Source organism: Schistocerca piceifrons, chromosome 1 (assembly GCF_021461385.2).
Source record: "Schistocerca piceifrons isolate TAMUIC-IGC-003096 chromosome 1, iqSchPice1.1, whole genome shotgun sequence".
Classification (NCBI taxonomy): domain Eukaryota; kingdom Metazoa; phylum Arthropoda; class Insecta; order Orthoptera; family Acrididae; genus Schistocerca; species Schistocerca piceifrons.
The window spans coordinates 82040095-82062573 of NC_060138.1; the positions used below are offsets into that span (position 1 = coordinate 82040095).

General features: G+C 47.5%; 1 pseudogene; it reads right to left on the minus strand.

Annotated features, from left to right (window-relative positions):
- Nucleotides 1-21907: 21907 nt before the first annotated feature.
- On the minus strand, nucleotides 21908-22025 carry LOC124725746 (annotated as a pseudogene).
- Between the last annotated feature and the right edge of the window lie 454 nt (nucleotides 22026-22479).

Genomic DNA, 22479 nt, shown 5'->3' on the forward strand with positions numbered 1-22479 from the left:
CTTCAAGTTTTATGTACAAATGTTCAGTGTGGCTACCTGTCGTAACAGGATAAATGTTCCATCTATAATCAATTTCCTGGGAAATCCTACGAAGTAATTTTTAATGTACAGTGGCATATGCTTAAGCTACCCATACACAGAAGCCCATTAGTGGTTAAATGAGCTGACGATGATGGGAAGGATATTGTTCGACCGCGCCCAGTTCAAGACGGCACATTCGTACGACGAATTTCACGATCATAATGTGTTGGCTCGCCATCTTGCTCATAAATAAGTTCTGTGCCCGTATCCTGTTGCAACTGATAAATTAAATACAGGTCATGCATGTCCAGGCACGATATGCCAGTTACAGCTTTAAAGTTTTCTTTATCCATTCTTTTCGTTTTTTAACTCGTACTGGCTTGGTTCGTTGGTTGTAACTTTGTTGTTGTTTGTTTAGCTTTGGGTGATTTTGTGCATTTCCGACAGCAAGAGATACCAAATGTATCTCCCTATAAGAATACAACATGGATTTGGCTCTGTTTTATAATCTTCCCAACAAAATGTGCAAACTGATTAAATCCCGAATTTTATTATTAATCTTTTTAATTAAACGAAGTTCAAATGGTTCAAATGGCTCTGAGCACTATGGGACTCAACTGCTGTGGTCATTAGTCCCCTAGAACTTAGAACTACTTAAACCTAACTAGCCTAAGGACATCACACACACCCATGCCCGAGGCAGGATTCGAACCTGCGACCGTAGCAGCAGCGCGGCTCCGGACTGGAGTGCCTAGAACCGCACGGCCACCGCAGCCGGCAATGAAACGAAGTGCTCCCTGTGCGTAAGTGACCTACGTAATAGTGCTGTTCATGAAATGGCCCCTCTGTGTTGATAATTTCGTAGCAAACTTGTTGTAACTGCGACCGGAACGGTCTCGGGGTAGCAATGACGGAAAGCACTGCGGGACCTTCGGAGAGACCCGCGAACAACAACACGACGGGAGAGGACGGACACGGCTAACGGAGGACAGAACGAATACAACAAGATCGAACAACAGAGTCACAAGGAAACAAACACGTCACAGGGGAGGGATGTCAGCGGCACAATCCGCCGCCCTCCAGTCGAGTGACATGACAACTAAAACAAGAATGAAATGTTACATATATAAGGCGATAAAAAAGAGGAACATAAAACAAAGTAAGGGGAGAAAATGGAGGTAAAAATACACTGACATGGAGACGTTCATGGGGGACAATTAAAAAAGTCACCAGAAAGTTAAAAAAAAACACAGTTGGCGATTCTTAAAATACAAAGAAGACACTGAATGCACATGCACAGGTTAGAAGTCGGCCACAGTATTAAAAACACTCCAGAACAGCACACTTAAAACCCACTTGGAGCACACGCGATGAAGAATAAAACTGCCAGGTGGGACCTGCCGAGGGAAAGGTCATAAAAATCAAGGGGAGCCAACAGCACTGGCTGAGCTTTTTTTTTTCCTTTAGTGTGATTTTAAACACCTTATACAAAGGCGGGCTGTCAGCAGCACAATACGCCGCTCTTCAGCCTTGAGTTTGACAACAAGTAGTACATAAATGTGGCACAGAGTAGACAGTAAAAACGGTGGGCAAAAAATGTAGACACTAAAAATCGAAAAAACATGGAGCCGTTCACGCTGGACGAGAAACATCACTAACACGAGGCAACACGGTGCACATAACATGGATGATGGCGACGGCACGTGAACGGTGGTGGCGTGACGGCGAACAACACTACGCACAAACGAAGGCACACACACGAAACACTGACGGCGATGATCTCCGGCGTGCGAATGTCCACTGAGCGTGTACGAGTCCGGGGACCTGCCAAGAGAGGAGGTGGCAAAGGAGAGAGGGGGAGGGAGGAAGGGGTAGGGGAAGCCTGGGGGAGAGGGGAGGAGGGAGGGGGGAAAGGAAAGAGAAGGGAAGGGAAGGGAGGGAGGGAGGGTGCCTAAAGGAAAGGACACAGGAGGTGGGGGGGGAGGATCAAAGTTGATAGGAGGGGTAGATGCAGGGGAGGAGGACATCATCAGGGAGGGGGAGCTGGCGGAAGCCACCTTGGGAGAGGGTAAGGAGGGTGGAGAGATGGAGACCGGGTGGGACGTGCGAATACAGGCGCGGCAGCGGGTGGGGGTGGGAGAGGATCGGGGAGACGAGCGGGTGAGGAGGATCGAGTTTGCGGGAGGTGTACAGGATCTGTATCCTTTCAAGGAAAAGGAGGAGGTGGGGGAAGGGGATGAGATTGTACAGGATCCGCGTGGGAGAGGGGAGACGGATGCGATAGGTGAGGCGGAGAGCATGACATTCAAGGATTTGGAGGGATTTATAAAAGGTAGGGGGGGGCAGAGATCCAAGCCGGATGGGCATAACAAAGGATAGGGTGGATGAGGGACTTATAGGTGTGGAGGATGGTGGAGGGGTCCAGACCCCACGTACGGCCAGAGAGAAACTTGAGGAGACTGAGTCGGGAGCGTGCCTTGGCTTGGATTGTCCGGAGGTGGGGAGTCCAGGAGAGGCGACGGTCGAGGGTGACGCGAAGGTACTTAAGGGTGGGAGTGAGGGCGATAGGACGGCCATAGATGGTGAGATAGAAATCAAGAAGGCGGAAGGAAGGGGTGGTTTAGCCTACACTGATCGCCTGGGTTTTGGAGGGATTGACCTTGAGCAACCACTGGTTGCACCAGGCGGTGAACCGGTCAAGATGGGATTGGAGAAGGTGTTGGGAGCGCTGGAGGGTGGGGGCAAGGGCAAGGAAGGCGGTGTCATCGGCAAACTGGAGAAGGTGGACGGGGGCTGACGGCGGCCTGGCTGAGCTTTTTTTTTTTTTTTTTTTTTCTTTATTGTAATTTTGAAACCTGAACAACCAGGTAGGCTGGCAGCAGCACAATACGCCGCTCTTCAGCCGAAGAGAGTACATGGAGATAAAACAAAGAAGAGACATTACATAGAAAAACGGCGGAAAAAAAACAGGAGACACAAGAATATAAAAGCACAAGAAGCCGTTCACACTTGAGGACAATCCACACTATGAACTGGAGACCCGACGCACAAACACTGAAGAAGACGATGTCACTGGTGAACAATGGAGCGTGACGGCGAAACTGAACACTAAACATGACGGCACACACGATACACTAATGGCGGTGATCTCCGGCGCGCGAATGTCCACTGAGCGTGTGCGAGTCCGGGGACCTGCCAAGAGGGCAACAGGGATGAGGAGGGGGAGAGGGGAGGAAAAGAGGGTGCCATGGCTTAGGAGACGGGGACAGGAGGATAGGGACAGGGGGGGGGGCCCGGGGGACGAGGGACGAGAAAAGGAGGAGGGAGGGAAAAGGGAGAGAAGGGAGGGAGGGTGCCCTGAGGAGCAAGCACAGGAGGAGGGCGGGAGGATCAAAGTTGGTAGGAGGGGTAGATGGAGGGGAGGAGGGCATCATCAGGGAGGGGGAGCTGGCGGAAGCCACCTTGGGAGAGGGTAAGGAGGGTGGAGAGATGGAGACCGGGTGGGACATGGGAGTACAGGCGCGGCAGCGGGCGGGGGTGGGAGAGGATCGGGGAGACGAGCGGGTGAGGAGGATCGAGTTTACGGGAGGTGTATAGGATTCGTATCCTTTCGAGGAAGAGGAGGAGGTGGGGGAAGGGGATAAGGTCATACAGGATCCACGTGGGGAAAGGGAGACGGATGCGATAGGCAAGGCGGAGAGCATGGCGTTCAAGGATTTGGAGGGATTTATAAAAGGAAGGGGGGGCGGAGATCCAGGCTGGATGGGCGTAACAGAGACTGGCTGAGCGAGACGCAGGCGCTTAAGTACTCTATCGGAGGCGCCGCTATTGGCCGCTGGGACCACGTGTTCCACTGTGGCGCCCCCACACTAAAAGCGGGCCAGTACGCGCGCGCCGCCACAGCTTACGGCGCGATGGTGCAGAGACCTCTATGAGTCTTCGACGTCGATGACGTCTGGCGCGGATTCAAATTCCGCGGTTGCAGAGGCTCCATGACACGCTTACAGCGCATGATGTTATACGATCCGAACAATTCGGTTTCAAGGATAAGTTATCTGCCGAACTTCAACTTCTACGGATCACCGAACGGATACAAGAAGGATACAACAAGCAGCACTTCACGATTGGCGTCTTCCTTGACATCGAAAAAGCTTACGATAAGGTGTGGCGGCCCAACCTTATCGTCAAACTGCATCGCACTACACCTATTGCGGATTGTTACATTAGACTCATAGACAGCTTTCTGCAGGACAGGAAACTGTATGTCCGAGTCGACGATAAAAACTCCGAAATGAAACTGATCTCCGCAGGAATTCCGCAGGGCTCTGTCATTTCGCCTCTACTTTTCAACTTATATACAAATGACATCCCAACAGTCCCTCTTGTTACGGCGAGTTTTTATGCGGACGATACGGCCTTTCTGACAACTGGACGACACTTGGACCAGCTAATCGCTAGGATGCAACGGCAACTTGCTGTAGTGGAACGCTGGGCGCTGCAAAATAAGATAACGATCGACCCGACGAAGACGGCAGCCGTTCTGTTCACACGGAGGAAACCAGTTCTGAACGACAGACTCCAAATAGCTGACCAATTCATCCCATGGTCGCCGGGAGTGAAGTATCTCGGTGTCTACCTTGACCAAAAATTACTCTTTACGCAGCATATTGACGACAAGAAGACGGCAGCCCAGAAGATGGCCAGGTCATTGATTCTGTTCCTGAAGAGTAAGGATCTCAACCCTAAGACTAAACTCCAGTTGAATAAGGCAACGGTGGAACCCACAATGTTGTATGGCTCCACCTCGTGGGGAACTACGTGCGTCTCCAACTACAACAAACTCCAAGCGCTGCAAAACATTTGCTATCGATGGGTCACAGGAGCTCCATGGTGGACAAGAAACGTCGACATCCGCACCGCACTCCACGAGACCGCTATACAAGAGAAGGTCCATGACAAGGCTCTACGAGTTTTCGACAAGATCGATGCCCTTAGGGACAAAGTTCGACAATTAGAATCGGTAGGAACGGTAAACCCTGCAAGATGGCACAAGTATCGAGTACCGAAGTCAATAACGTTTCACCCCCCATAGGCAATCTGTCAAAACACGCGGAAACTGTCACACATAACAGCCTTGACGCATTTCACCCTCCACAGGAGATAGACATCACCAAAGACAGCAGGCTAAAGGACCCATTGCTTGCCCAAGTCTAACTGAATGTGTAATAAATAAAGTGTTTTCCATTTATCCTTACATCCCATCCTAGAAGAATAAGTCATCATATTTAAAAAAAATTCCGCGGTGCGCGGTACCAGAAAACTGATCCTGAAATGAAAATACCTTACCTCGTAATATAATTTCTTAGAAACGCGTTGCCTGCTGTTCTCTGTGTACCAGCTGAAAATTGCTAACTACAGTTGTTCAGAACTTAACGCAATACTCCAGACAACAAGCAAACTTCTCTGTACACATCATCGAGTGAGACATTCCTTAAATAAAAATGGCTTGGGTCGAGGAAGTGGAAATGTTTGGTAAAAGGTTTCTTTAACAAACTGTTTTTAAATTATCTGATATACTATTACTTATATGCAATTCATGTTACAACATTCATTAACATTGACAAAGGGCAACATTGATATCGAAATCATACTCTCACAAATGTTAGACAAATCATTAATAAACATGAAAAATACCTTGCAGTGAAAACTGGTCCGCCTTTAACGAAAAATCTAAACTTCCCTGATATGGATGTCTCATTCAACAATTATTCTAACTAATCGCGACTGCAGTGCCAATAAACAAAAATATTACCATCATTCCTCTTCATACTCTTTTCATTCTAAATCGCTAATGAAATCCTTCTCCTCTGTTTCACAGTATTCAAACAAAAATAATTTTACTTAAACACAGATGCACTAAACTTTATGTCTAAATTGCTACGAGTCCTCTGTTCGGCGTCCATCTCTCAAGTACTCAAACTACAGAAATCCGGCGCTCCTCGCTGCCAGGCAGCGGCGACAAAACGAATACGTCTTCCAGCGACACAGCTACTCTGACCGAAGATTGGGCGCGAATAATAAGCGATTAGCATTTGAGACATCCAAAATATGTACAAATTCAAGAAATGCAAGTAATCAACTTCCAATAGACCTGTTTCAAGTCGAGTCGGCAAAAACGAAAGGACGGTACATTTTGTGGCAGTTTAAAGGCCAAAGGACATTCACTTCGTCTACTTGAAGTGGTTTGAGCTCACCACATATCCGAACATTATACCGATTCACTTTACCGCAGGTATGGAAGCTGACTTTGTCACTGAAAACAGTTTTATTAAGAAAATCATCTTCAGTTCATTTAGTTAACACTTCATCACACGCTATGTATCTGACATGCACACATCTGAGCGTGTTTGATGACAGGTTTAGCCGCGGGAGGGCGACATTGTCTTCCTCTCTTCTCTTCCTCAGGCACGTTCCGTCAACTGGTTAGTCGAGCGTTGTCGCGCGTCCCAGGCACGAGAGGCGATTAATTTACTGTTATATGTGATAGATACACGGCGTATTTTTAATTAAGCATTTTTAAATGTTTCATTTTTGATTTTACCCTTCAATTTTCTTCTTAGATCAGAGATCTGACAGATTTACCAACTTCTGCTTGATGGCTTTCACCAGAGTGATGACGAAGAAACTGTATCTGTGGTGTCACCGCCAGACACCACACTTGCTACGTGGTAGTTTAAATCGGCCGCGGTCCATGTAGTACATGTCGGACCCGCGTGTCGCCACTGTGATCGCAGACCTAGCGCCACCACCAAGGCAGGTCTCGTGATACGAGAGTGGACTCGACCCCAGTTGTACGAGAACCAAGCTACCGCCCAGTTGTTCGCGAACCTAGCTATCGCCCAGTTGTACGAAGCCTTTCTCTCTCATTAGCCGAGAGACAGAATAGCCATCAGCTAAGTTAATGGCTACGAACTAGCAAGGAGCCATTTGTATCAGTGCCTATAGCTTCGAGTATTCAAGAGAGATATATTCCAAGGAATCAATAAAAGTTAAGTAAAAAGCATCTACATACTTTTCTTCTTATTCATTCATAAGTTCTCATGTTCCAGACTTCACGCCCGTCTGCATTAGTCTAGCGTGCCTTTCTTTTGGCTACTACCGTGTGGCGTAACAGTCTTGTTACGTCACTACAGATTGGCGACGAGGATGGGATCTTTTTCTGATTGCTTACATTTATTTCTGATTGCTTACATTTCTTTGTGTCATGGCTTCGCCACATTCTCCAGATGTACTGTCCGAATTTTATCGCTTGCAGAATCAGCAGACGCAGGCGTTACTGGATGCCCTTGGACAGCTTGTCCAGGGTCAACGTGCGCTGCACACCGATGCGGCCGCAGCCGCTTCACCGCTACCGCAGCCACAACCTGCCGTTGCACCGCCTTTTAGGCACTACGACCCGAACCACAAGACCTGGCAAGAGTGGTCTCGTCAGTTCGCATTCCACCTTGCTGCCTACAGAATTCAAGGTAATGAGCGGCAGCCGTTTTTGCTTTCTTGTGTCGGTGTGTCCACATACCGTGTGATAGTGAAATTGTTTCCCCGCCGCGACGTAGCAACTTTGTCATACGAGGAAATTTTGTCTGCATTAGATGCCTATTTCAAAGAAACAGTTAATGTGGTTGCAAAACGGTATACGTTCTTTCGTACAAAACGTACGGCCGGTCAAACTAATAGGGAGTGGGTAGCGACATTGCAAGGACTTACTAGGGACTGTGCCTTTGAATGTGACTGTGGTCTTTCTTATTCAGATACAATGGTGCGTGATGCAATTGCACAGAACGTTTCTGATGTTCGCATACGGGAGCAAATTTTGAAACTAGTTAATCCCTCCCTTCAACAAGTGATAGACATATTGGATAGACAGGACACACTTGACTGTGCTCAGGAATCTTTTGAAACTTCGCCAGCTGTGTGTAACATTAACCGGCCCGCCGGGCGCGCTCGCGCAACGCGGCCCGGTCAACTGCCCTCGCGGCCGTCCGCACAGCGACCGCCGCGTGCTAACCCAGGTGTGCCGCGCCAGCCCGCAAATGCAGTGAAATCATGCCCGCGGTGTGCTACTAGACATTCGCGTGAACATTGCCCGTCACGCCAAGCTATTTGCTTTTTCTGCAATAAGAAAGGACATGTTCAAAGTGTTTGCCAGAAAAAGCTCAGATCAGACAATCACGATCATTCCAGGCCCTTTGCTTCGCGCCGGAATCGAATCAAGGACACTCAGGCTCGTGGACCTTCGCCTATGGACATTCATGTCGTTAATTCCACTTCGTCCAGTGACACTTTCTCTAACAGTAACTGTGTTCGTCCCACAAAACCTGTGCGTCGACGTCGCCGGAAATCACGTCAATTAGCAAGTGATTCTGTACCAGTGTCTGTTCCAATTGCACAAAACAGTCGCTCGTGTCGTCAGCAGGACAATAAACTTTTTGTGGACTTAGACTTTGAAGGCAAAGTGATACCATTCCAGCTCGATACCGGAGCTGCAGTTTCATTGCTCAATCACGACACGTACAAACAACTGGGCAAACCTCCGTTGCGTTCCGCAAATGTTAAGCTAACTACATATTCCGGACAGAAAATTCCTGTGTTAGGACAGTGCAGCCTTCTTGCAACATTCAAGGGACAAACAAAACTTGTGTCATTTTACGTTCTTCGTTCTTCTTCTGCAGTGAACTTATTTGGTCTAGATTTATTTAAGTTGTTTAACATGTCTATTGTAAATCAGGTCCTATCAGTGAATCAGACTGTGCCTAAAGACAGTGTTTCTCGGCTGTGTGACGAATTTGCAGACATTTTTGCACCGGGCTTAGGTTGCGCTAAAAACTATGAAGCACATTTAGAACTGAAGGTAAACGCGCAACCGAAATTTTTCAGGGCGCGCAATGTTCCCCACGCATTGCGTGATGAGGTCGCAAGAACGTTACACGATCTCGAATCGCAGGGTGTAATTGAACGTGTGCAAGCTTCTCTCTGGGCCTCACCCTTAGTCATTTTGCCAAAACCTTCCGGAAAATTGAGACTTTGCGTGGACTTCAAGGCCACAGTGAATCCACAGCTAGTGACTGCTACTTTTCCTTTGGCCCGCCCGGAAGATCTTTTTGCTAAACTGTGCCCGGGAAAATATTTTTCAAAGTTGGACCTAGCCGATGCGTACTTGCAAATACCGGTGGACGACGAATCCCAGCGCGTATTGGTGGTTAACACGCATCTTGGATTGTACCGCTTCAAAAGACTGCCTTTCGGGTGTGCATCCGCCCCTGCCTTGTTTCAGCAATATTTACAAACTATTTGTGCGTCGGTCCCTACTGCAGCAAACTATCTGGACGATATAGTGATCTCCGGACAGACAGAAGAAGATCATCTTGCGAATTTACGAACATTATTTCAGGTCTTGCGGCAAAATGGTCTTCGCTTGAGGAAGGACAAATGTGTGTTTTTTGCTCGTGACTTACCATACCTGGGACATGTCATTAATGCCCAAGGCATACATCCAAGTCCGGAGCACCTCCGTGCCATACACGATTTGCCTTCCCCTCAAAATCTGAAACAGCTACAGAGAGTGTTGGGTAAAATTAATTATTACCATAAATATGTGCGCAATGCCTCTTCCATTTCAGCTCCGCTTCATCGCTTACGCCGTAAAGGTGTTCCGTTCGTCTGGACGCCGGAATGTGAACGCGCCTTTCGCCAGTTGAAATCGGCGTTGCTTTCTAATACTTGCCTTACGCCATTCGATCCCCAGAAACCCCTTTTGTTGATGGTAGATGCATCGGATTTCGGGATCGGTGCTGTGCTTGCGCACAAAGTTGGCTCACATGATCGCCCTATTGCCTTTGCGTCCAAATTGCTCTCGTCTGCGCAAAGAAATTATTCACAGATAGAGAAAGAAGCTTTGGCTCTCGTGTTTGGTGTTACTAAGTTCCATGATTTCTTGTATGGTCGTCACTTTACCATCATCACAGACCACAAACCTTTGACGTCGCTTTTTCATCCGAACAAGCCTGTACCTCCACGTACAGCGCAGAAATTCATTCGCTGGTCTATTTTCCTCTCGCAGTACCGCTACGATATCTTGTATCGGTCCACTGCTAAGCACGGAAACGCCGATGCGTTGTCCCGTTTGCCTGTTGCTGAGGATAAAGCATTCGATTCTTCCGAACTTGCTTGCATGTTCATTGATTCGGAAACCGATGAAGTGGTCGAATCGTTTCCGATTGATTTTCGTCGTGTCGCTACAGCCACAGCTGCTGACCCTGTCCTTGCTACTGTTTTACGTTTTGTTGCTACGCAATGGCCTTTGTCAAAGTCTCGGATCGAGGATCCGTTGGTTCGCCGATTTTTTGCTCACAAGGAGAGACTTTTTGTTCGACGTGGTGTTTTGTTGTTGCGTTCTGATAATGATCAGTCCAGAGTCGTGGTCCCACGTTCGTTACAGTCCTCTGTTTTACGGCTTCTTCCCCAAGGACATTGGGGTATAGTGCGAACGAAACAACTTGCTCGTCAGCACTGTACTTGGTTCGGCATCGATGCTGCGATTACGAATATGTGTTCTTCGTGCCCGGCGTGTGCCGAACAACAATCCGCACCGCCGCGGAAAGCCTTTGCGTGGCCAAAAGCCACTTCCCCTTGGCAACGCTTGCACATTGATTTTGCTGGTCCATTCTGGAATGCTCGATGGTTGGTTCTGGTCGACGCCTTCAGTAATTTTCCTTTTGTTGTCCGGATGTCTTCCACGACGTCCTCCGCCACCATCCAAGCGTTGTCTGCTATCTTTTGCATTGAAGGTCTTCCGCAGACTATTGTTTCCGACAATGGCCCACAATTCATGTCCGCAGAATTCCGGTCTTTCTGCCAGGCCAATGGTATTCAACATCTGACATCCGCGCCGTTTTCGCCTCAGTCCAACGGTGCCGCTGAACGATTGGTCCGGACTTTCAAGTCACAGATGTTGAAATTGAAAGAGTCGCATTCTCGGGAGGACGCATTGTTGCTCTTTTTGTCTTCGTATCGCTCTCAGCCCCGAGATGGTCGCTCGCCGGCTGAGTTGCTCCACGGTCGTCCTCATCGCACCTTGATGTCTTTGCTGCATCCGCCGCATCAGGTTCCTGCGCAGCGGCAGACTCCTGCTTTTGCTCCAGGCGACGTTGTATTTTATCGCAACTATCGAGGTTCACGGCGTTGGCTCGCAGGGCGCATTCTTCGCTGCCTCGGCCGCGCGATGTATTTGGTTTTGGGGGCCTCTGGTGAGGTGCGTCGGCATCTCAATCAGCTGCGCCTCTGTCGTCGCTCGGGTTCTGCCGCTCCCCGTCTGCTTTCAGCGACGGTGCCGTCCGGTCAGCGCCCTGGGGACCCATCTACTGGCTCGCCTCATCCCCAGGTGTTACCGACGATGCCTTCCATTTTGCCCCATGGCGACGCGCCGCCGCCGCCGCAGCAGCAGCAGCAGCAGCAGCCGCCGCCGCCGCCGACCGCATTCGACGCTTCGTTGCCGCCGCCAGGCGCCTCCCAGGGTCACGCGCCGCCGATCGCTTCCCGTGACCAGCTGTCCGCCGCCATGGAACTCCCGCCCGCTCCGGACCACGTGACGTCATCGCGCGTCGGCTACCCCGACGCAATGGAGGTCGACACTTCGGCCCCTCATGTTTCTTTACGGGCGCATACACCGCATGTTGACGTGCACCCTGGACTAGTTTTGCAGGCGTTTCCTAGCTCCCCTCGGACCGGATGGCCGGGTGCGGGTGGCAGAGCCTCGCCTGTTGTTAGGCTCCCCACCTCATCGCATACGTCAACATGTGGTCCTCCCCACGGCGGGCGGAAGCCTTATTACACGACCGTTCGCCGATTTGCGGGGGAGGAATGTGGTGTCACCGCCAGACACCACACTTGCTAGGTGGTAGTTTAAATCGGCCGCGGTCCATGTAGTACATGTCGGACCCGCGTGTCGCCACTGTGATCGCAGACCTAGCGCCACCACCAAGGCAGGTCTCGTGATACGAGAGTGGACTCGACCCCAGTTGTACGAGAACCAAGCTACCGCCCAGTTGTTCGCGAACCTAGCTATCGCCCAGTTGTACGAAGCCTTTCTCTCTCATTAGCCGAGAGACAGAATAGCCATCAGCTAAGTTAATGGCTACGAACTAGCAAGGAGCCATTTGTATCCGTGCCTATAGCTTCGAGTATTCAAGAGAGATATATTCCAAGGAATCAATAAAAGTTAAGTAAAAAGCATCTACATACTTTTCTTCTTATTCATTCATAAGTTCTCATGTTCCAGACTTCACGCCCGTCTGCATTAGTCTAGCGTGCCTTTCTTTTGGCTACTACCGTGTGGCGTAACAGTCTTGTTACGTCACTACAGTATCTTCATTAGATTCAGCTGCTGAAGGAACATCAAACATCATTCCAGAGGTTCCAGAAGAGGAAGTGTACACTGATGCAGAAGAAGAGGTTCGAGAACGCGAGAAGGACGGAGACACTGAAAAAAGTGATTCAGACACACCACCTGAGTTTGAAGACGACGAGACCTCTCATGTTTGTTTAAAAAAACAAGGAAGAAAAATACTGGATCAATTTCATGGAGGAAAACACCTTACCCACAAACGAGGAGGGGCAAATACAACCTCATCAGGAAAAGGCTCTGAGCACTATGGGACTTAACATCTATGGTCATCAGTCCCCTAGAACTTAGAACTACTTAAACCTAACTAACCTAAGGACATCACACAACACCCAGTCGTCACGAGGCAGAGAAAATCCCTGACCCCGCCGGGAATCGAACCCGGGAAACCGGGCGCGGGAAGCGAGAACGCTACCGCACGACCACCACCTGTAGACCTCATCAGGAAACTCCCAGGTCCAATCAGAAAGACAAAAGAGTACAGATTATCCTGGAAACCTCCTCTGTTTATTCGATGACAGCATGTTAGCAATGGTTGTAATGTTCACTAAACAATAAATTGACAGCATCAAACATAATTATTCACGAGCCATTTTGTATCCCGCCTGGAAGGCGGCGCGTGGGTAGGAGGAGGAGAAGGTGAAAATCTTTCGGTACTGCAGTGTGAATTAAAATCACCTTTCCTTTAGTAACAAGAGTAATAGATAACTTTGCCCTGAGTTGCGAAGCTGTAGCGAAGTGTCCCGGCCGTCTGTTCTTGATCAAAATAGGCTGAACCTCCAGTGGTGCTCGTAGAGCTGAACAGCGCCTGCTAGAGGGCGCTGTCGCCGTTGTCTGTCGTAGTGTCAGCTTAACTGGCAGCTACGCCATGGCAGATAAAGAAGCTAAACAGACTGAAAATCATTTGTTGGCCTCCTATAAAGTGCTGGAATTTTTAAAGCACGGAAACTAAAACTTTCAGATTTATGGGCTGGTCATGGATTCGGGATTGAAATATACCGTCTCACTATGTGAATCAACTGGTTTCGTTTCTTACTTCAGACTCTGAGATTCGACGACAGGCAAACCAGAGAAGAGCGAAAAGATTTCGATCACCATGCCCCTATCGGAACAGTTTCGAAAATCTCGTCAACAACTGTAAAGAGAGTTATCAAGTGGGAGAAGGCGTCCCCATCGATGAGATATTGGACGCTTTTAGGGGCGGATGCAATTTTATTCAGTATATAACTTCCAAGCCAGCTAAATACCGAGACAAAATATTTGCTTCCGTCGAATTCAAGTCTGTATTATACATGCAACATTGAAAGGTACGGAGGCAAGCAACCTCATGGCCCTTTCTAGGTTAGTAATAAAGCTGTGAATGTCGTTCAACGCCTGGTTGTCCCTCTTAGTAAATCTGGTCGTGGTATAACAGCTGACAACTGGTTCGGTGATACTACTCTCCTTCACAATCTGTCAACAGGCTACGGGCTGTCCAATGTGGTGACTTGGAGAAAGAACAAATGGCAAATTCCAAAAGAAACGAGAGACTTCAGAAACATAGAGGCATCCTCCAGCGATTTTGCTTTCAATAAATAAGGTTCTTAGTTTCTGTGGTGTGCGTAGTGTAAGACCTTCAGTACACACACCATCAGATTATTTGACTTGTCGCTCTAACGAAGTAGGCGAGTGTCAGCAGTATGTCTCATGGTCTTATCGTGGCATGTTTATCCTCTGCCGTTAGGTCAGACGATAGAAATGCCACTTGCATGCTTAGAGTAGCAGATTGACGGTGACCAACTTTAAACAGAACTTGATTAATTTTCACACACATTTATTAAAATAATAAAAAGCATAGACATTACGTAACTTGATTCTGGATGCTGTTTACAATTGACAATCTGAAGTTCCTTTGGTCTTGGCACATTAACCTTATTCTCACATATCTCTGATACTTGACAAAGTGTCTATTCATTTATCTTCATGGCTATGTACAGGAATATGGTAATCTTATTAGGCGCAGACTGAAACTTGGCTATAGACTGGTATAGACTAATGCAGACTGGTACAGACTGGTGCAGACTAGTGCAGACAAATGCAGACTGACTTATCGGAGGTCTGTACACTCGCTATAATACCTCACGCATTCAGGTATCACTGCGCGAGTGTGATCCGTGAGGAGAAAAGGTTCTACGTTAGCAGCAATCCCATTGGCTGTGTTACATACTAATACGCGGATCGGCGGAAGCAGAATTTGGTCCGTCTCTAAGGCAGCGCCATCTCGTAGTGCGGAGACGGACGAGCGCTGCGCCTGCGCTGTTGTGCTTAGCGTGGCGCGCTCTAGTGAGAAAGTTGTGTACGCGCTGACTACGCAGAACTATGTACACAACAGTTTCATATGTGCCACACAACAAAAAGAATAAAAAGAATGTGCTTTCGGTTTCCAGCATGTGTGTGGACGGAGCAGATGACGCAGGAAGTGGGATGAAAAGAAAACAAAAAATAATTATGTATTATAAAAACATTACTTGGTGTGGACATGGTTGGCAAAATGTGTTCTGTTTACAGTGTCCAAAGAGGCTCAGAAAGGAGGCCAGTGTAGTGTTTTCCACAATTCTAAACATAGCTGATATCTATGGACAAGTTTTTTGTCTGGAGAACGGGCAAAACGTGCCACTTAGCCTAGTTTTCCTTCGTGTGCTGGATTCAAATGGCTCTGAGCACTATGGGACTCAACTTCTGAGGTCATCAGTCCCCTAGAACTTAGAACTACTTAAACCTAACTAACGTAAGGACATCACACACATCCATTCCCGAGACAGGATTCGAACCTGCGACCATAGCGGTCGCGCGGTTCCAGACTGTAGCGCCTAGAACCGCTCGGCCACTCCGGCTGGCCTGTGAGCTGGGAAAAAAGCCTCATAAAGCATCACTGGACGAGACGATCACAGGTCCCACGCTTGCCACGTGCTATGGCCTTACCTCTTCAAGAACTCCTTCCAAATACCACAAACGTCAAGCAACTCTGCAACAGTAGATTTGAAGCCCAAAACTGAAAGCGCCGCTAACCTGCTGGGACGATGTAAATAAAACGGAAAGACTCTGCAAATATACATGCAAAGGGTGAGGCCAGTTGTTTATGCCTACAACATTGCGACTGTTTTTGTGTCAGTGGTTGTAAAATCCGAAACATTACTTTTTATCAGTTAACTAAACGTGTTATCTCACAGATACGAGGTGTGTACCAGTATCCGGTAGGTTGACGGTGACACACAGCCATTTTCGGTGGAACGGTTGTACCAGCTAATATGTTTGTCTTTGCGATAGTTTTGGAAATTTGTGGTAAGATCTTATGGGACCAAATTGCTGAGCTCATCGGTCCCTAAGCTCTAAGCTTACATAACTTTCGCTAAGGTCAACACACACCCATGTCCGAGGGAGGGATCGAACCTCCGACGAGGGGGCGGTTAGGGGTAGCCGCGCGAACCGTGACAAGACGCCGTAAACCACGCGGCTTGCGATAGTTTAACCAGAATTATCTATGAACTGTAGTAGCAGATGTGGATTCATGAAACCATAAACAATACCGCGCATCCTGTTAACCGTTACTCAGACACGCTTCCGGTCGTCCTCATGTTAGTTTTCCTTGATTTCCCTAGAACGCTTCAGGCAAACTCCAGGACGGGATCTTTGAAAGGGAATAGCCAACTTTCTTTGCCATCCTTCCCTAATCCGATGGCAACGATGGCCTTGCTATTTGGTCCCCTTCCCCAATTCAGCCAACCAACCTGTCTGTACCATTATATGATTCCATCATGGCCGGCCGGTGTGGCCGAGCGTTTCTAGGCACTTCAGTCTGGAACCGCGTGACCTTTTCGGTGGCATGTTCGAATCCTGCCTCGGGCATGGATGTGTGTGATGTCCTTAGGTTAGTTAGGTTTAAGTAGTTCCAAGTTCTAGGGGACTGATAACCTCCGATGTTAAGTCCCAGTGTTCAGAGCCATTTAAACCATTTTTTTTTTTTTTTTTGACTCCATGATGAGGGTTGGAATAACTCATGCGCGCATGCCACCTAGTGGGAACGCCGGGAACTAACAGTGTAACGGGAACACAATTTGAAGATATACTGCATTCATGTATGTGAAATATTTCATTAAGTAATTTGCCATTTTCACAATTAAAGGTTTCTTTTGTATGACTAATTAATAAAAGCTGCAAAATCCAGGATGGAATAATAACAATATTATTGAAAGGATAGAACTGCTACTCACCATGTAGCAGAGATGTTGAGTTGCAAATAGGTACAAGAAAAAGTAACCTTTCGGCCAAAAAGGCCTTATCTGAACTAGACAACACACACACACACACACACACACACACACACACACACACACACACACACACATTGCCACGGCCTCTGGCTGCCATAGACAGTGGTTATGTGTGTTTGAGCTGCGTCTGTGTGTGTATGTGTGTATGTGTGTATGTGTGTGTGTGTGTGTGTGTGTGTGTGTTGTCGAGTTCGCAAGAAGGCCTTTTTGGCCGAAAGCTTACTTGTCTGTCAGTCTTTTTGTTCTGCCGATCTGCGACTCAGCATCTCCGCTATATGGTGAGTAGCAATTTATCCTTTCCTGTAATATTGTAATTAATAAACACAATGTATAATGGGGTAGAATTCCTGTGCTTCCAGGTAAGTCCAATTTAGGCTAAAACCTCAACCCGAGTGTTGTGAGAGAGGTCCAGATAGATGAACTGTTGCACACGAAACGTAAGAGCTTCAATCATGGACACACAAAGCTGAAATTTCCTCACAGATTAATACTGTGTGTTGGGCCGAGACTCGCATACGGAATCTTCGCCTTTAGCGGGCAGGTCCTCTGCTGACTTGATCTATCCTGGCACGACTAAGGGCAAGTACTTACAGCCTTACTTCTGTCAGTACCTCGTCTCCTACCTTACAAGGTTTACAGAACTTTTCCTGCCAAACTTGCAGGACTAGCATTCCTTTCTTGTGCGGGCTTGTGGATTCACATACAAGTCGTGGATGTGTTATGAGAATGGTTACATATGACTCTTTGATTTATGGACCAGTAGGGCTCAATACACGACAAATAGCATCGTCATAAAACAAAAGTAAAAACATTCGCTACGCATAAGTTTGATTCTTAACACAGTTATAAAAATGTATGTATGAAGTAATATCGTTCTTACAATAAACCTCACTTCTACAGCCGTGTCGCTTATGAATGAAATAATTAGTAAGTGGAGGGAAGCCAAGGTGAAACGGCCGCAGGAAAAACGCAAAGAAATTGACAAACGGATCTCTGTCAGAAGAACTGGCTCGGCATGTAGAAAAGTCAAACCAGCCTTAAGCGAAACCGAAAGCAAAGGCACCGACATGAAATAGTGCAAGAAGGATTCCACTGTCCACAGTCTGTTCATTCACACGTTCAGATGCACGCGGTTCCAGACTGAAGCGCCTAGAACCGCACGGCCACACGGGCCGGCTGCAGTTCATTGAACACACGAGTAAACACTCTTGAATCTGGTGGTCTGCGGTTAGGAAATCGGATGTTGTATTCTTTACCAGCAGCAGCGGCGTTTCCATTACGAAACCAACACATAAATACCATGTCGGTATATTCAGCATGTGTAAATACTCACGGCATGTTTGCACGCTACAGTACAATAGACTTGGCCAGCAAATCACAATGAAAACTTTATGTAAACTAAAGCGCTTGACAATCTGAACATCAACACTCTACTGCTGACATTCGATGAACACGGCCATAGCAACCCGTGTCCCAACACACGAAACGAAAATGCATTGAACTCAGCTGTATCTCTGCAGTCAATAAAAATTGGACACTTGTTATATGGCATTTTTATTGCATTTCCTCTCTAGTACCGCTTCCTAAAATATATACCACTTCACCTGAAACACCCGGTAGATGACGTTCTTGTAGAGTTTCTAAGAAAATGCGTTAAAGAGGCAACCAAACTACTATTCAAGTTGGTTTGTAGAATCTGTAAGTCTTGAGGCATACTGCACCGCACATAGCTACTTGGGAGACGCCACATTTAAGTCAGTAAAAGTATGTAAAAAATTATGCCCTAATAAAGCCCGGATTTGCTTTGAAACGAAAAAAATTGTTGTCCTATGACAAGGACAAAATTCAGCTGAAGTTTATATTTTCACTCACGTAGAAGATGTTGGGTTTTGAAACCAGACTAATAATCTTGAAGCGCTCGGTATTTCCCAAGTGGCAATAATGTTTTGAATCGTAGTGTACCTGTAGACCCGCCTCCCTCAGATGCGTCACCGCGCCAACAAAACTTCGTTGCGCGGCAGCAGCAATGTTGTCAAACAAGAATTACTATTGCAAAACATTGCACTTCTGTGGAAGTTAACGCCTCTGTAAACGCTCAAACATTTTCTCAACCTTAACTATTCTTGCCAAATATTTGACCGTGTACGGTGCAGTTTGACATGTTTGTCAAGCATATATCGTGTTTGAGGTGTTTGAGAGAAATTTTGATTGACAGAAAGTTTGACAAGATGGCGGATGTTGTTTGTGTTGACGTTTCGCCGCATATATTTAGCGAAAAACTGTTTCCTTACCATTTATCTCACTGTATCGTGAACTTCCACTAATATCGCAACTACGATCTACTATAAAAACAAATCAGTACTGACAATTACCAAAATTACTGTGTTGCCACATCTTTCCGAGCCATATGCTACGCATGAAGCGGTTATGAACAAAACCAATGTTTTCCACATACAGTGACATACAAGAAGAGTGGAATGAAATAAAGGAAATCCAAGTTCTTAGGTTCTTCCACGTCGCGGTATTTTAGTGGTCTATTATTAGACGACCAAGCAGAAGAGAATACATTTTCACATGGTTGCGTCTTCTTTTTCAATGTGAGGGTGAAGTAACGCTAAAGAACTTATTAAAAACTCTTCACTATCCATCCGCAGAAAGTTGATGTAATCATCAGATTCTGATTGAAACATTTCGATTAACAGGTTTCCAGTTTAAACCACTCCCTTGACCAGCGTTTTCTTTTTCTTTAAACACAGTGCTAGCGGCAATGTTATAATACTTTGCATTTGTAGCCATTCCCACTAGTGCCAAAATGCAGCACACACGAAAAGTCTCTGCTTCAAAAGTAAGGAAGGTTCCTTAGTAAGTGTACGGACTCGTTTGACACATCCGTGGCTAGACAAGAGCGAATCTCACAGAAAAATTTGCTATTTTCCGAGGGGCTTAATGAGTATTAAGAACTATCATTTGGGTAAATCTCTCATTTTAATACATTCCCTGGACCAAATTCTTGTTTTCTCCCTCTTCTTTAAACAAAGTGCCAAAGTCAGTGCCAGGACTGCTTTCGTCTGCATTTGTGGCCGTATTCATTATGCTCAAAATAGTGGCTGCTTCAAAGTGAGGTGAAACTGATAAACATTGTTTGAACGTGTATGGCCTTTCTGGGCAAATCCGTGGATGGATAAGGGCGAGATTTTCAAACGCGTTTGAGCGTTTACGGGGACCTTTACAAATTTCAACAATACGTTGAAGATGACACAGAGCCTCAAAAAGTTACCGCGAAGTCCGTCCGAGTTCTTGTAGCGACCACCCGGCTACCGGCTCTGGCTGGCTCTGTCTGGCCTTCTGGAGTAATGACGGGTTGCGCGACACCGCAGTTTGGCGTCGTGCAGCCTATAATCTGGAGTAATTACGCCCGGTGGTAGCAGCAGCAGCAGCGTTTTGTCGTGTGCAACAATAGGACGCGAAAGCGGCGCGCAGCGACATGTGCCCGATGGGCGTGCCTGGTTGGACGACCCCGTGTATGGCGCCATATGGTGCTTGCCTCCGTCTCTCCACTTTGCGGCTGCACTTGACTGTGTCGTCACGAGCGGGCCGCACGTGTTCTATCCGGCGGTCGTTAACCGTCACTGCTCTCCGCAGTTAACTCTGGCCTTGTCTTAGGAACTTACAACATTCCGCGCAGCAAGTCTGCTGTCGTGGGAAATAGGACTGTTCATCAAATATTGATGTATTGACACATCGATTCTCTTTCCAAAAAATATAGACATATTTCAGCAATTTTTTTTCACCTGTGTATCGACATACGATATCGAAAAGGCAACATCGGATGCCGATATTTTTATTTGATAGTGATCAAAAGTATCTGGACACCTGGCTGAAAAAGACTTAAGAGTTCGTGGCGCCCTCCATTGGTAATGCTGGAATTCTATTTGGTATTGGCCCACCCTTAGCCTTGATGACAGCTTCCACTCTCGCAGGCATACGTTCAGTCAGGTGCTGGAAGGTTTCTTCGGGAATGGCAGCCCATTCCTCACGGAGTGCTGCACTGAGGAGAGGCATCGATGTCGGTCGGTGAGACCTGTCACGAAGTCGGCGTTCCAAAATGTTCCGGAGGGGGTTTTATAGGATTCACGTCAGGACTCTGTGCCGGCCAGTCCATTACAGAGACGTTATTGTCGTGTTGTCGTGTAACCACTCCGCCACAGGTCCTGCTTTATGAACAGGTGCTCGATCGTGTTGAAAGATGCAATCGCCATCCCCCCCCCCCCCCCCCCCCCGCCTTACTCTTCAACAGTTGGAAGCAAGAAGGTGTTTAAAACATCAATGTAGGCCTGTGCTGTGATAGAGCCAAGCAAAACAACAAGGTGTACAAGCCTCATCCATGAAAAACCCGTCGACACCATAACACCACTGCGTTAGAATTTTACTGATAGCACCACACACGCTCTGAGATGACGTTCACCGGGAATTCGCCACACCCACACCGTGCAATCGGGTCGCCACATTGTGTACTGTGATTCGTCACTCCACACAACCTTTTTCCACTGTCCAATCGTCCATTGTTTAAGCTCCTTACATTAAGCGAGGCATCGTTTGGCATTTACCGGCGCAATGTGTGACTTATGAGCAGTTCAAATGGTTCAAATGGCTCTGAGCACTATGGGGCTTAACATTTGAGGTCATCAGTCCCATAGAACTTGGAACTACGTAAACCTAACTAACCTAAGGACTTCACACACATCCATGCCCGAGGCAGGATTCGAACCTGCGTCCGTAGCGGTCGCGCGGCTACAGACTGAAGCGCCTAGAACTGCTCGCCCACACCGGCCGCAGTATATAATTTGTCCGCAATGTTCGGTAAATTTTGGAAACTGTACTTTTGAAGTTATAAACTATACTAAACTAAACTCCGTTCCAACAGGCCTTGGAAGCCCCGACGGTACCGACCGGCCGCCGTGCCACTCTCAGGCCACAGGCGTCACTGGATGTGGATATGGAGGGGCATGTGGTCAGCACACCGCTCTCCCGGCCGTATGCCAGTGTAAGAGACCGGAGCCGCTGCTTCTCAGTCAAGCAGCTCCTCAATTTGCTCCGCAAGGGCTGAGTGCACCCCGCTTGCCAACAGCGCTTGGCAGACCAGATGGTCACCCACACAAGTGCCAGCCCAGCCCGACAGCGCTTAACTTCGGTGATCTGACGGGAACCAGTGTTACCACTGCGGAAAGGCCGTTGGCTTTCTGAAATTGTAGTAGAGCATAATTTTACTTTCACTGTGTGGAGGAGTCTTACTATTTTTTAGCTTTCTTCACGTCGAGGCAAAAAAGGAGTCAGATTTGCATTGGGGGATGGCGGTGTGAATGGTATAACAAGATTTTCGATGTGGAGAAACAGCACACCAGTTGCTTTAAAAAGCATTTTTTAACCAAACTAGAGTGCAATTTCTTCACATCGGCATTCTTCAAAAGCAATTGCTGAAACTGGTGAACAAAATTATAAATGACAAGATTGGTCTTTGCGGTGGGCGGAGAGTGTGAGTTGAAATGCTGCGTAACCGGCGCTCTGCGCTACAAACAGAAACTGCAACGTTTAACTTCACCACGCAATTTTGACACTATAATTATTAGGTCGCTGGCGTTTGCAGAAATGAAACAGGGAATTCGACAGGAAGTGCTCCGGACAAATCCGATA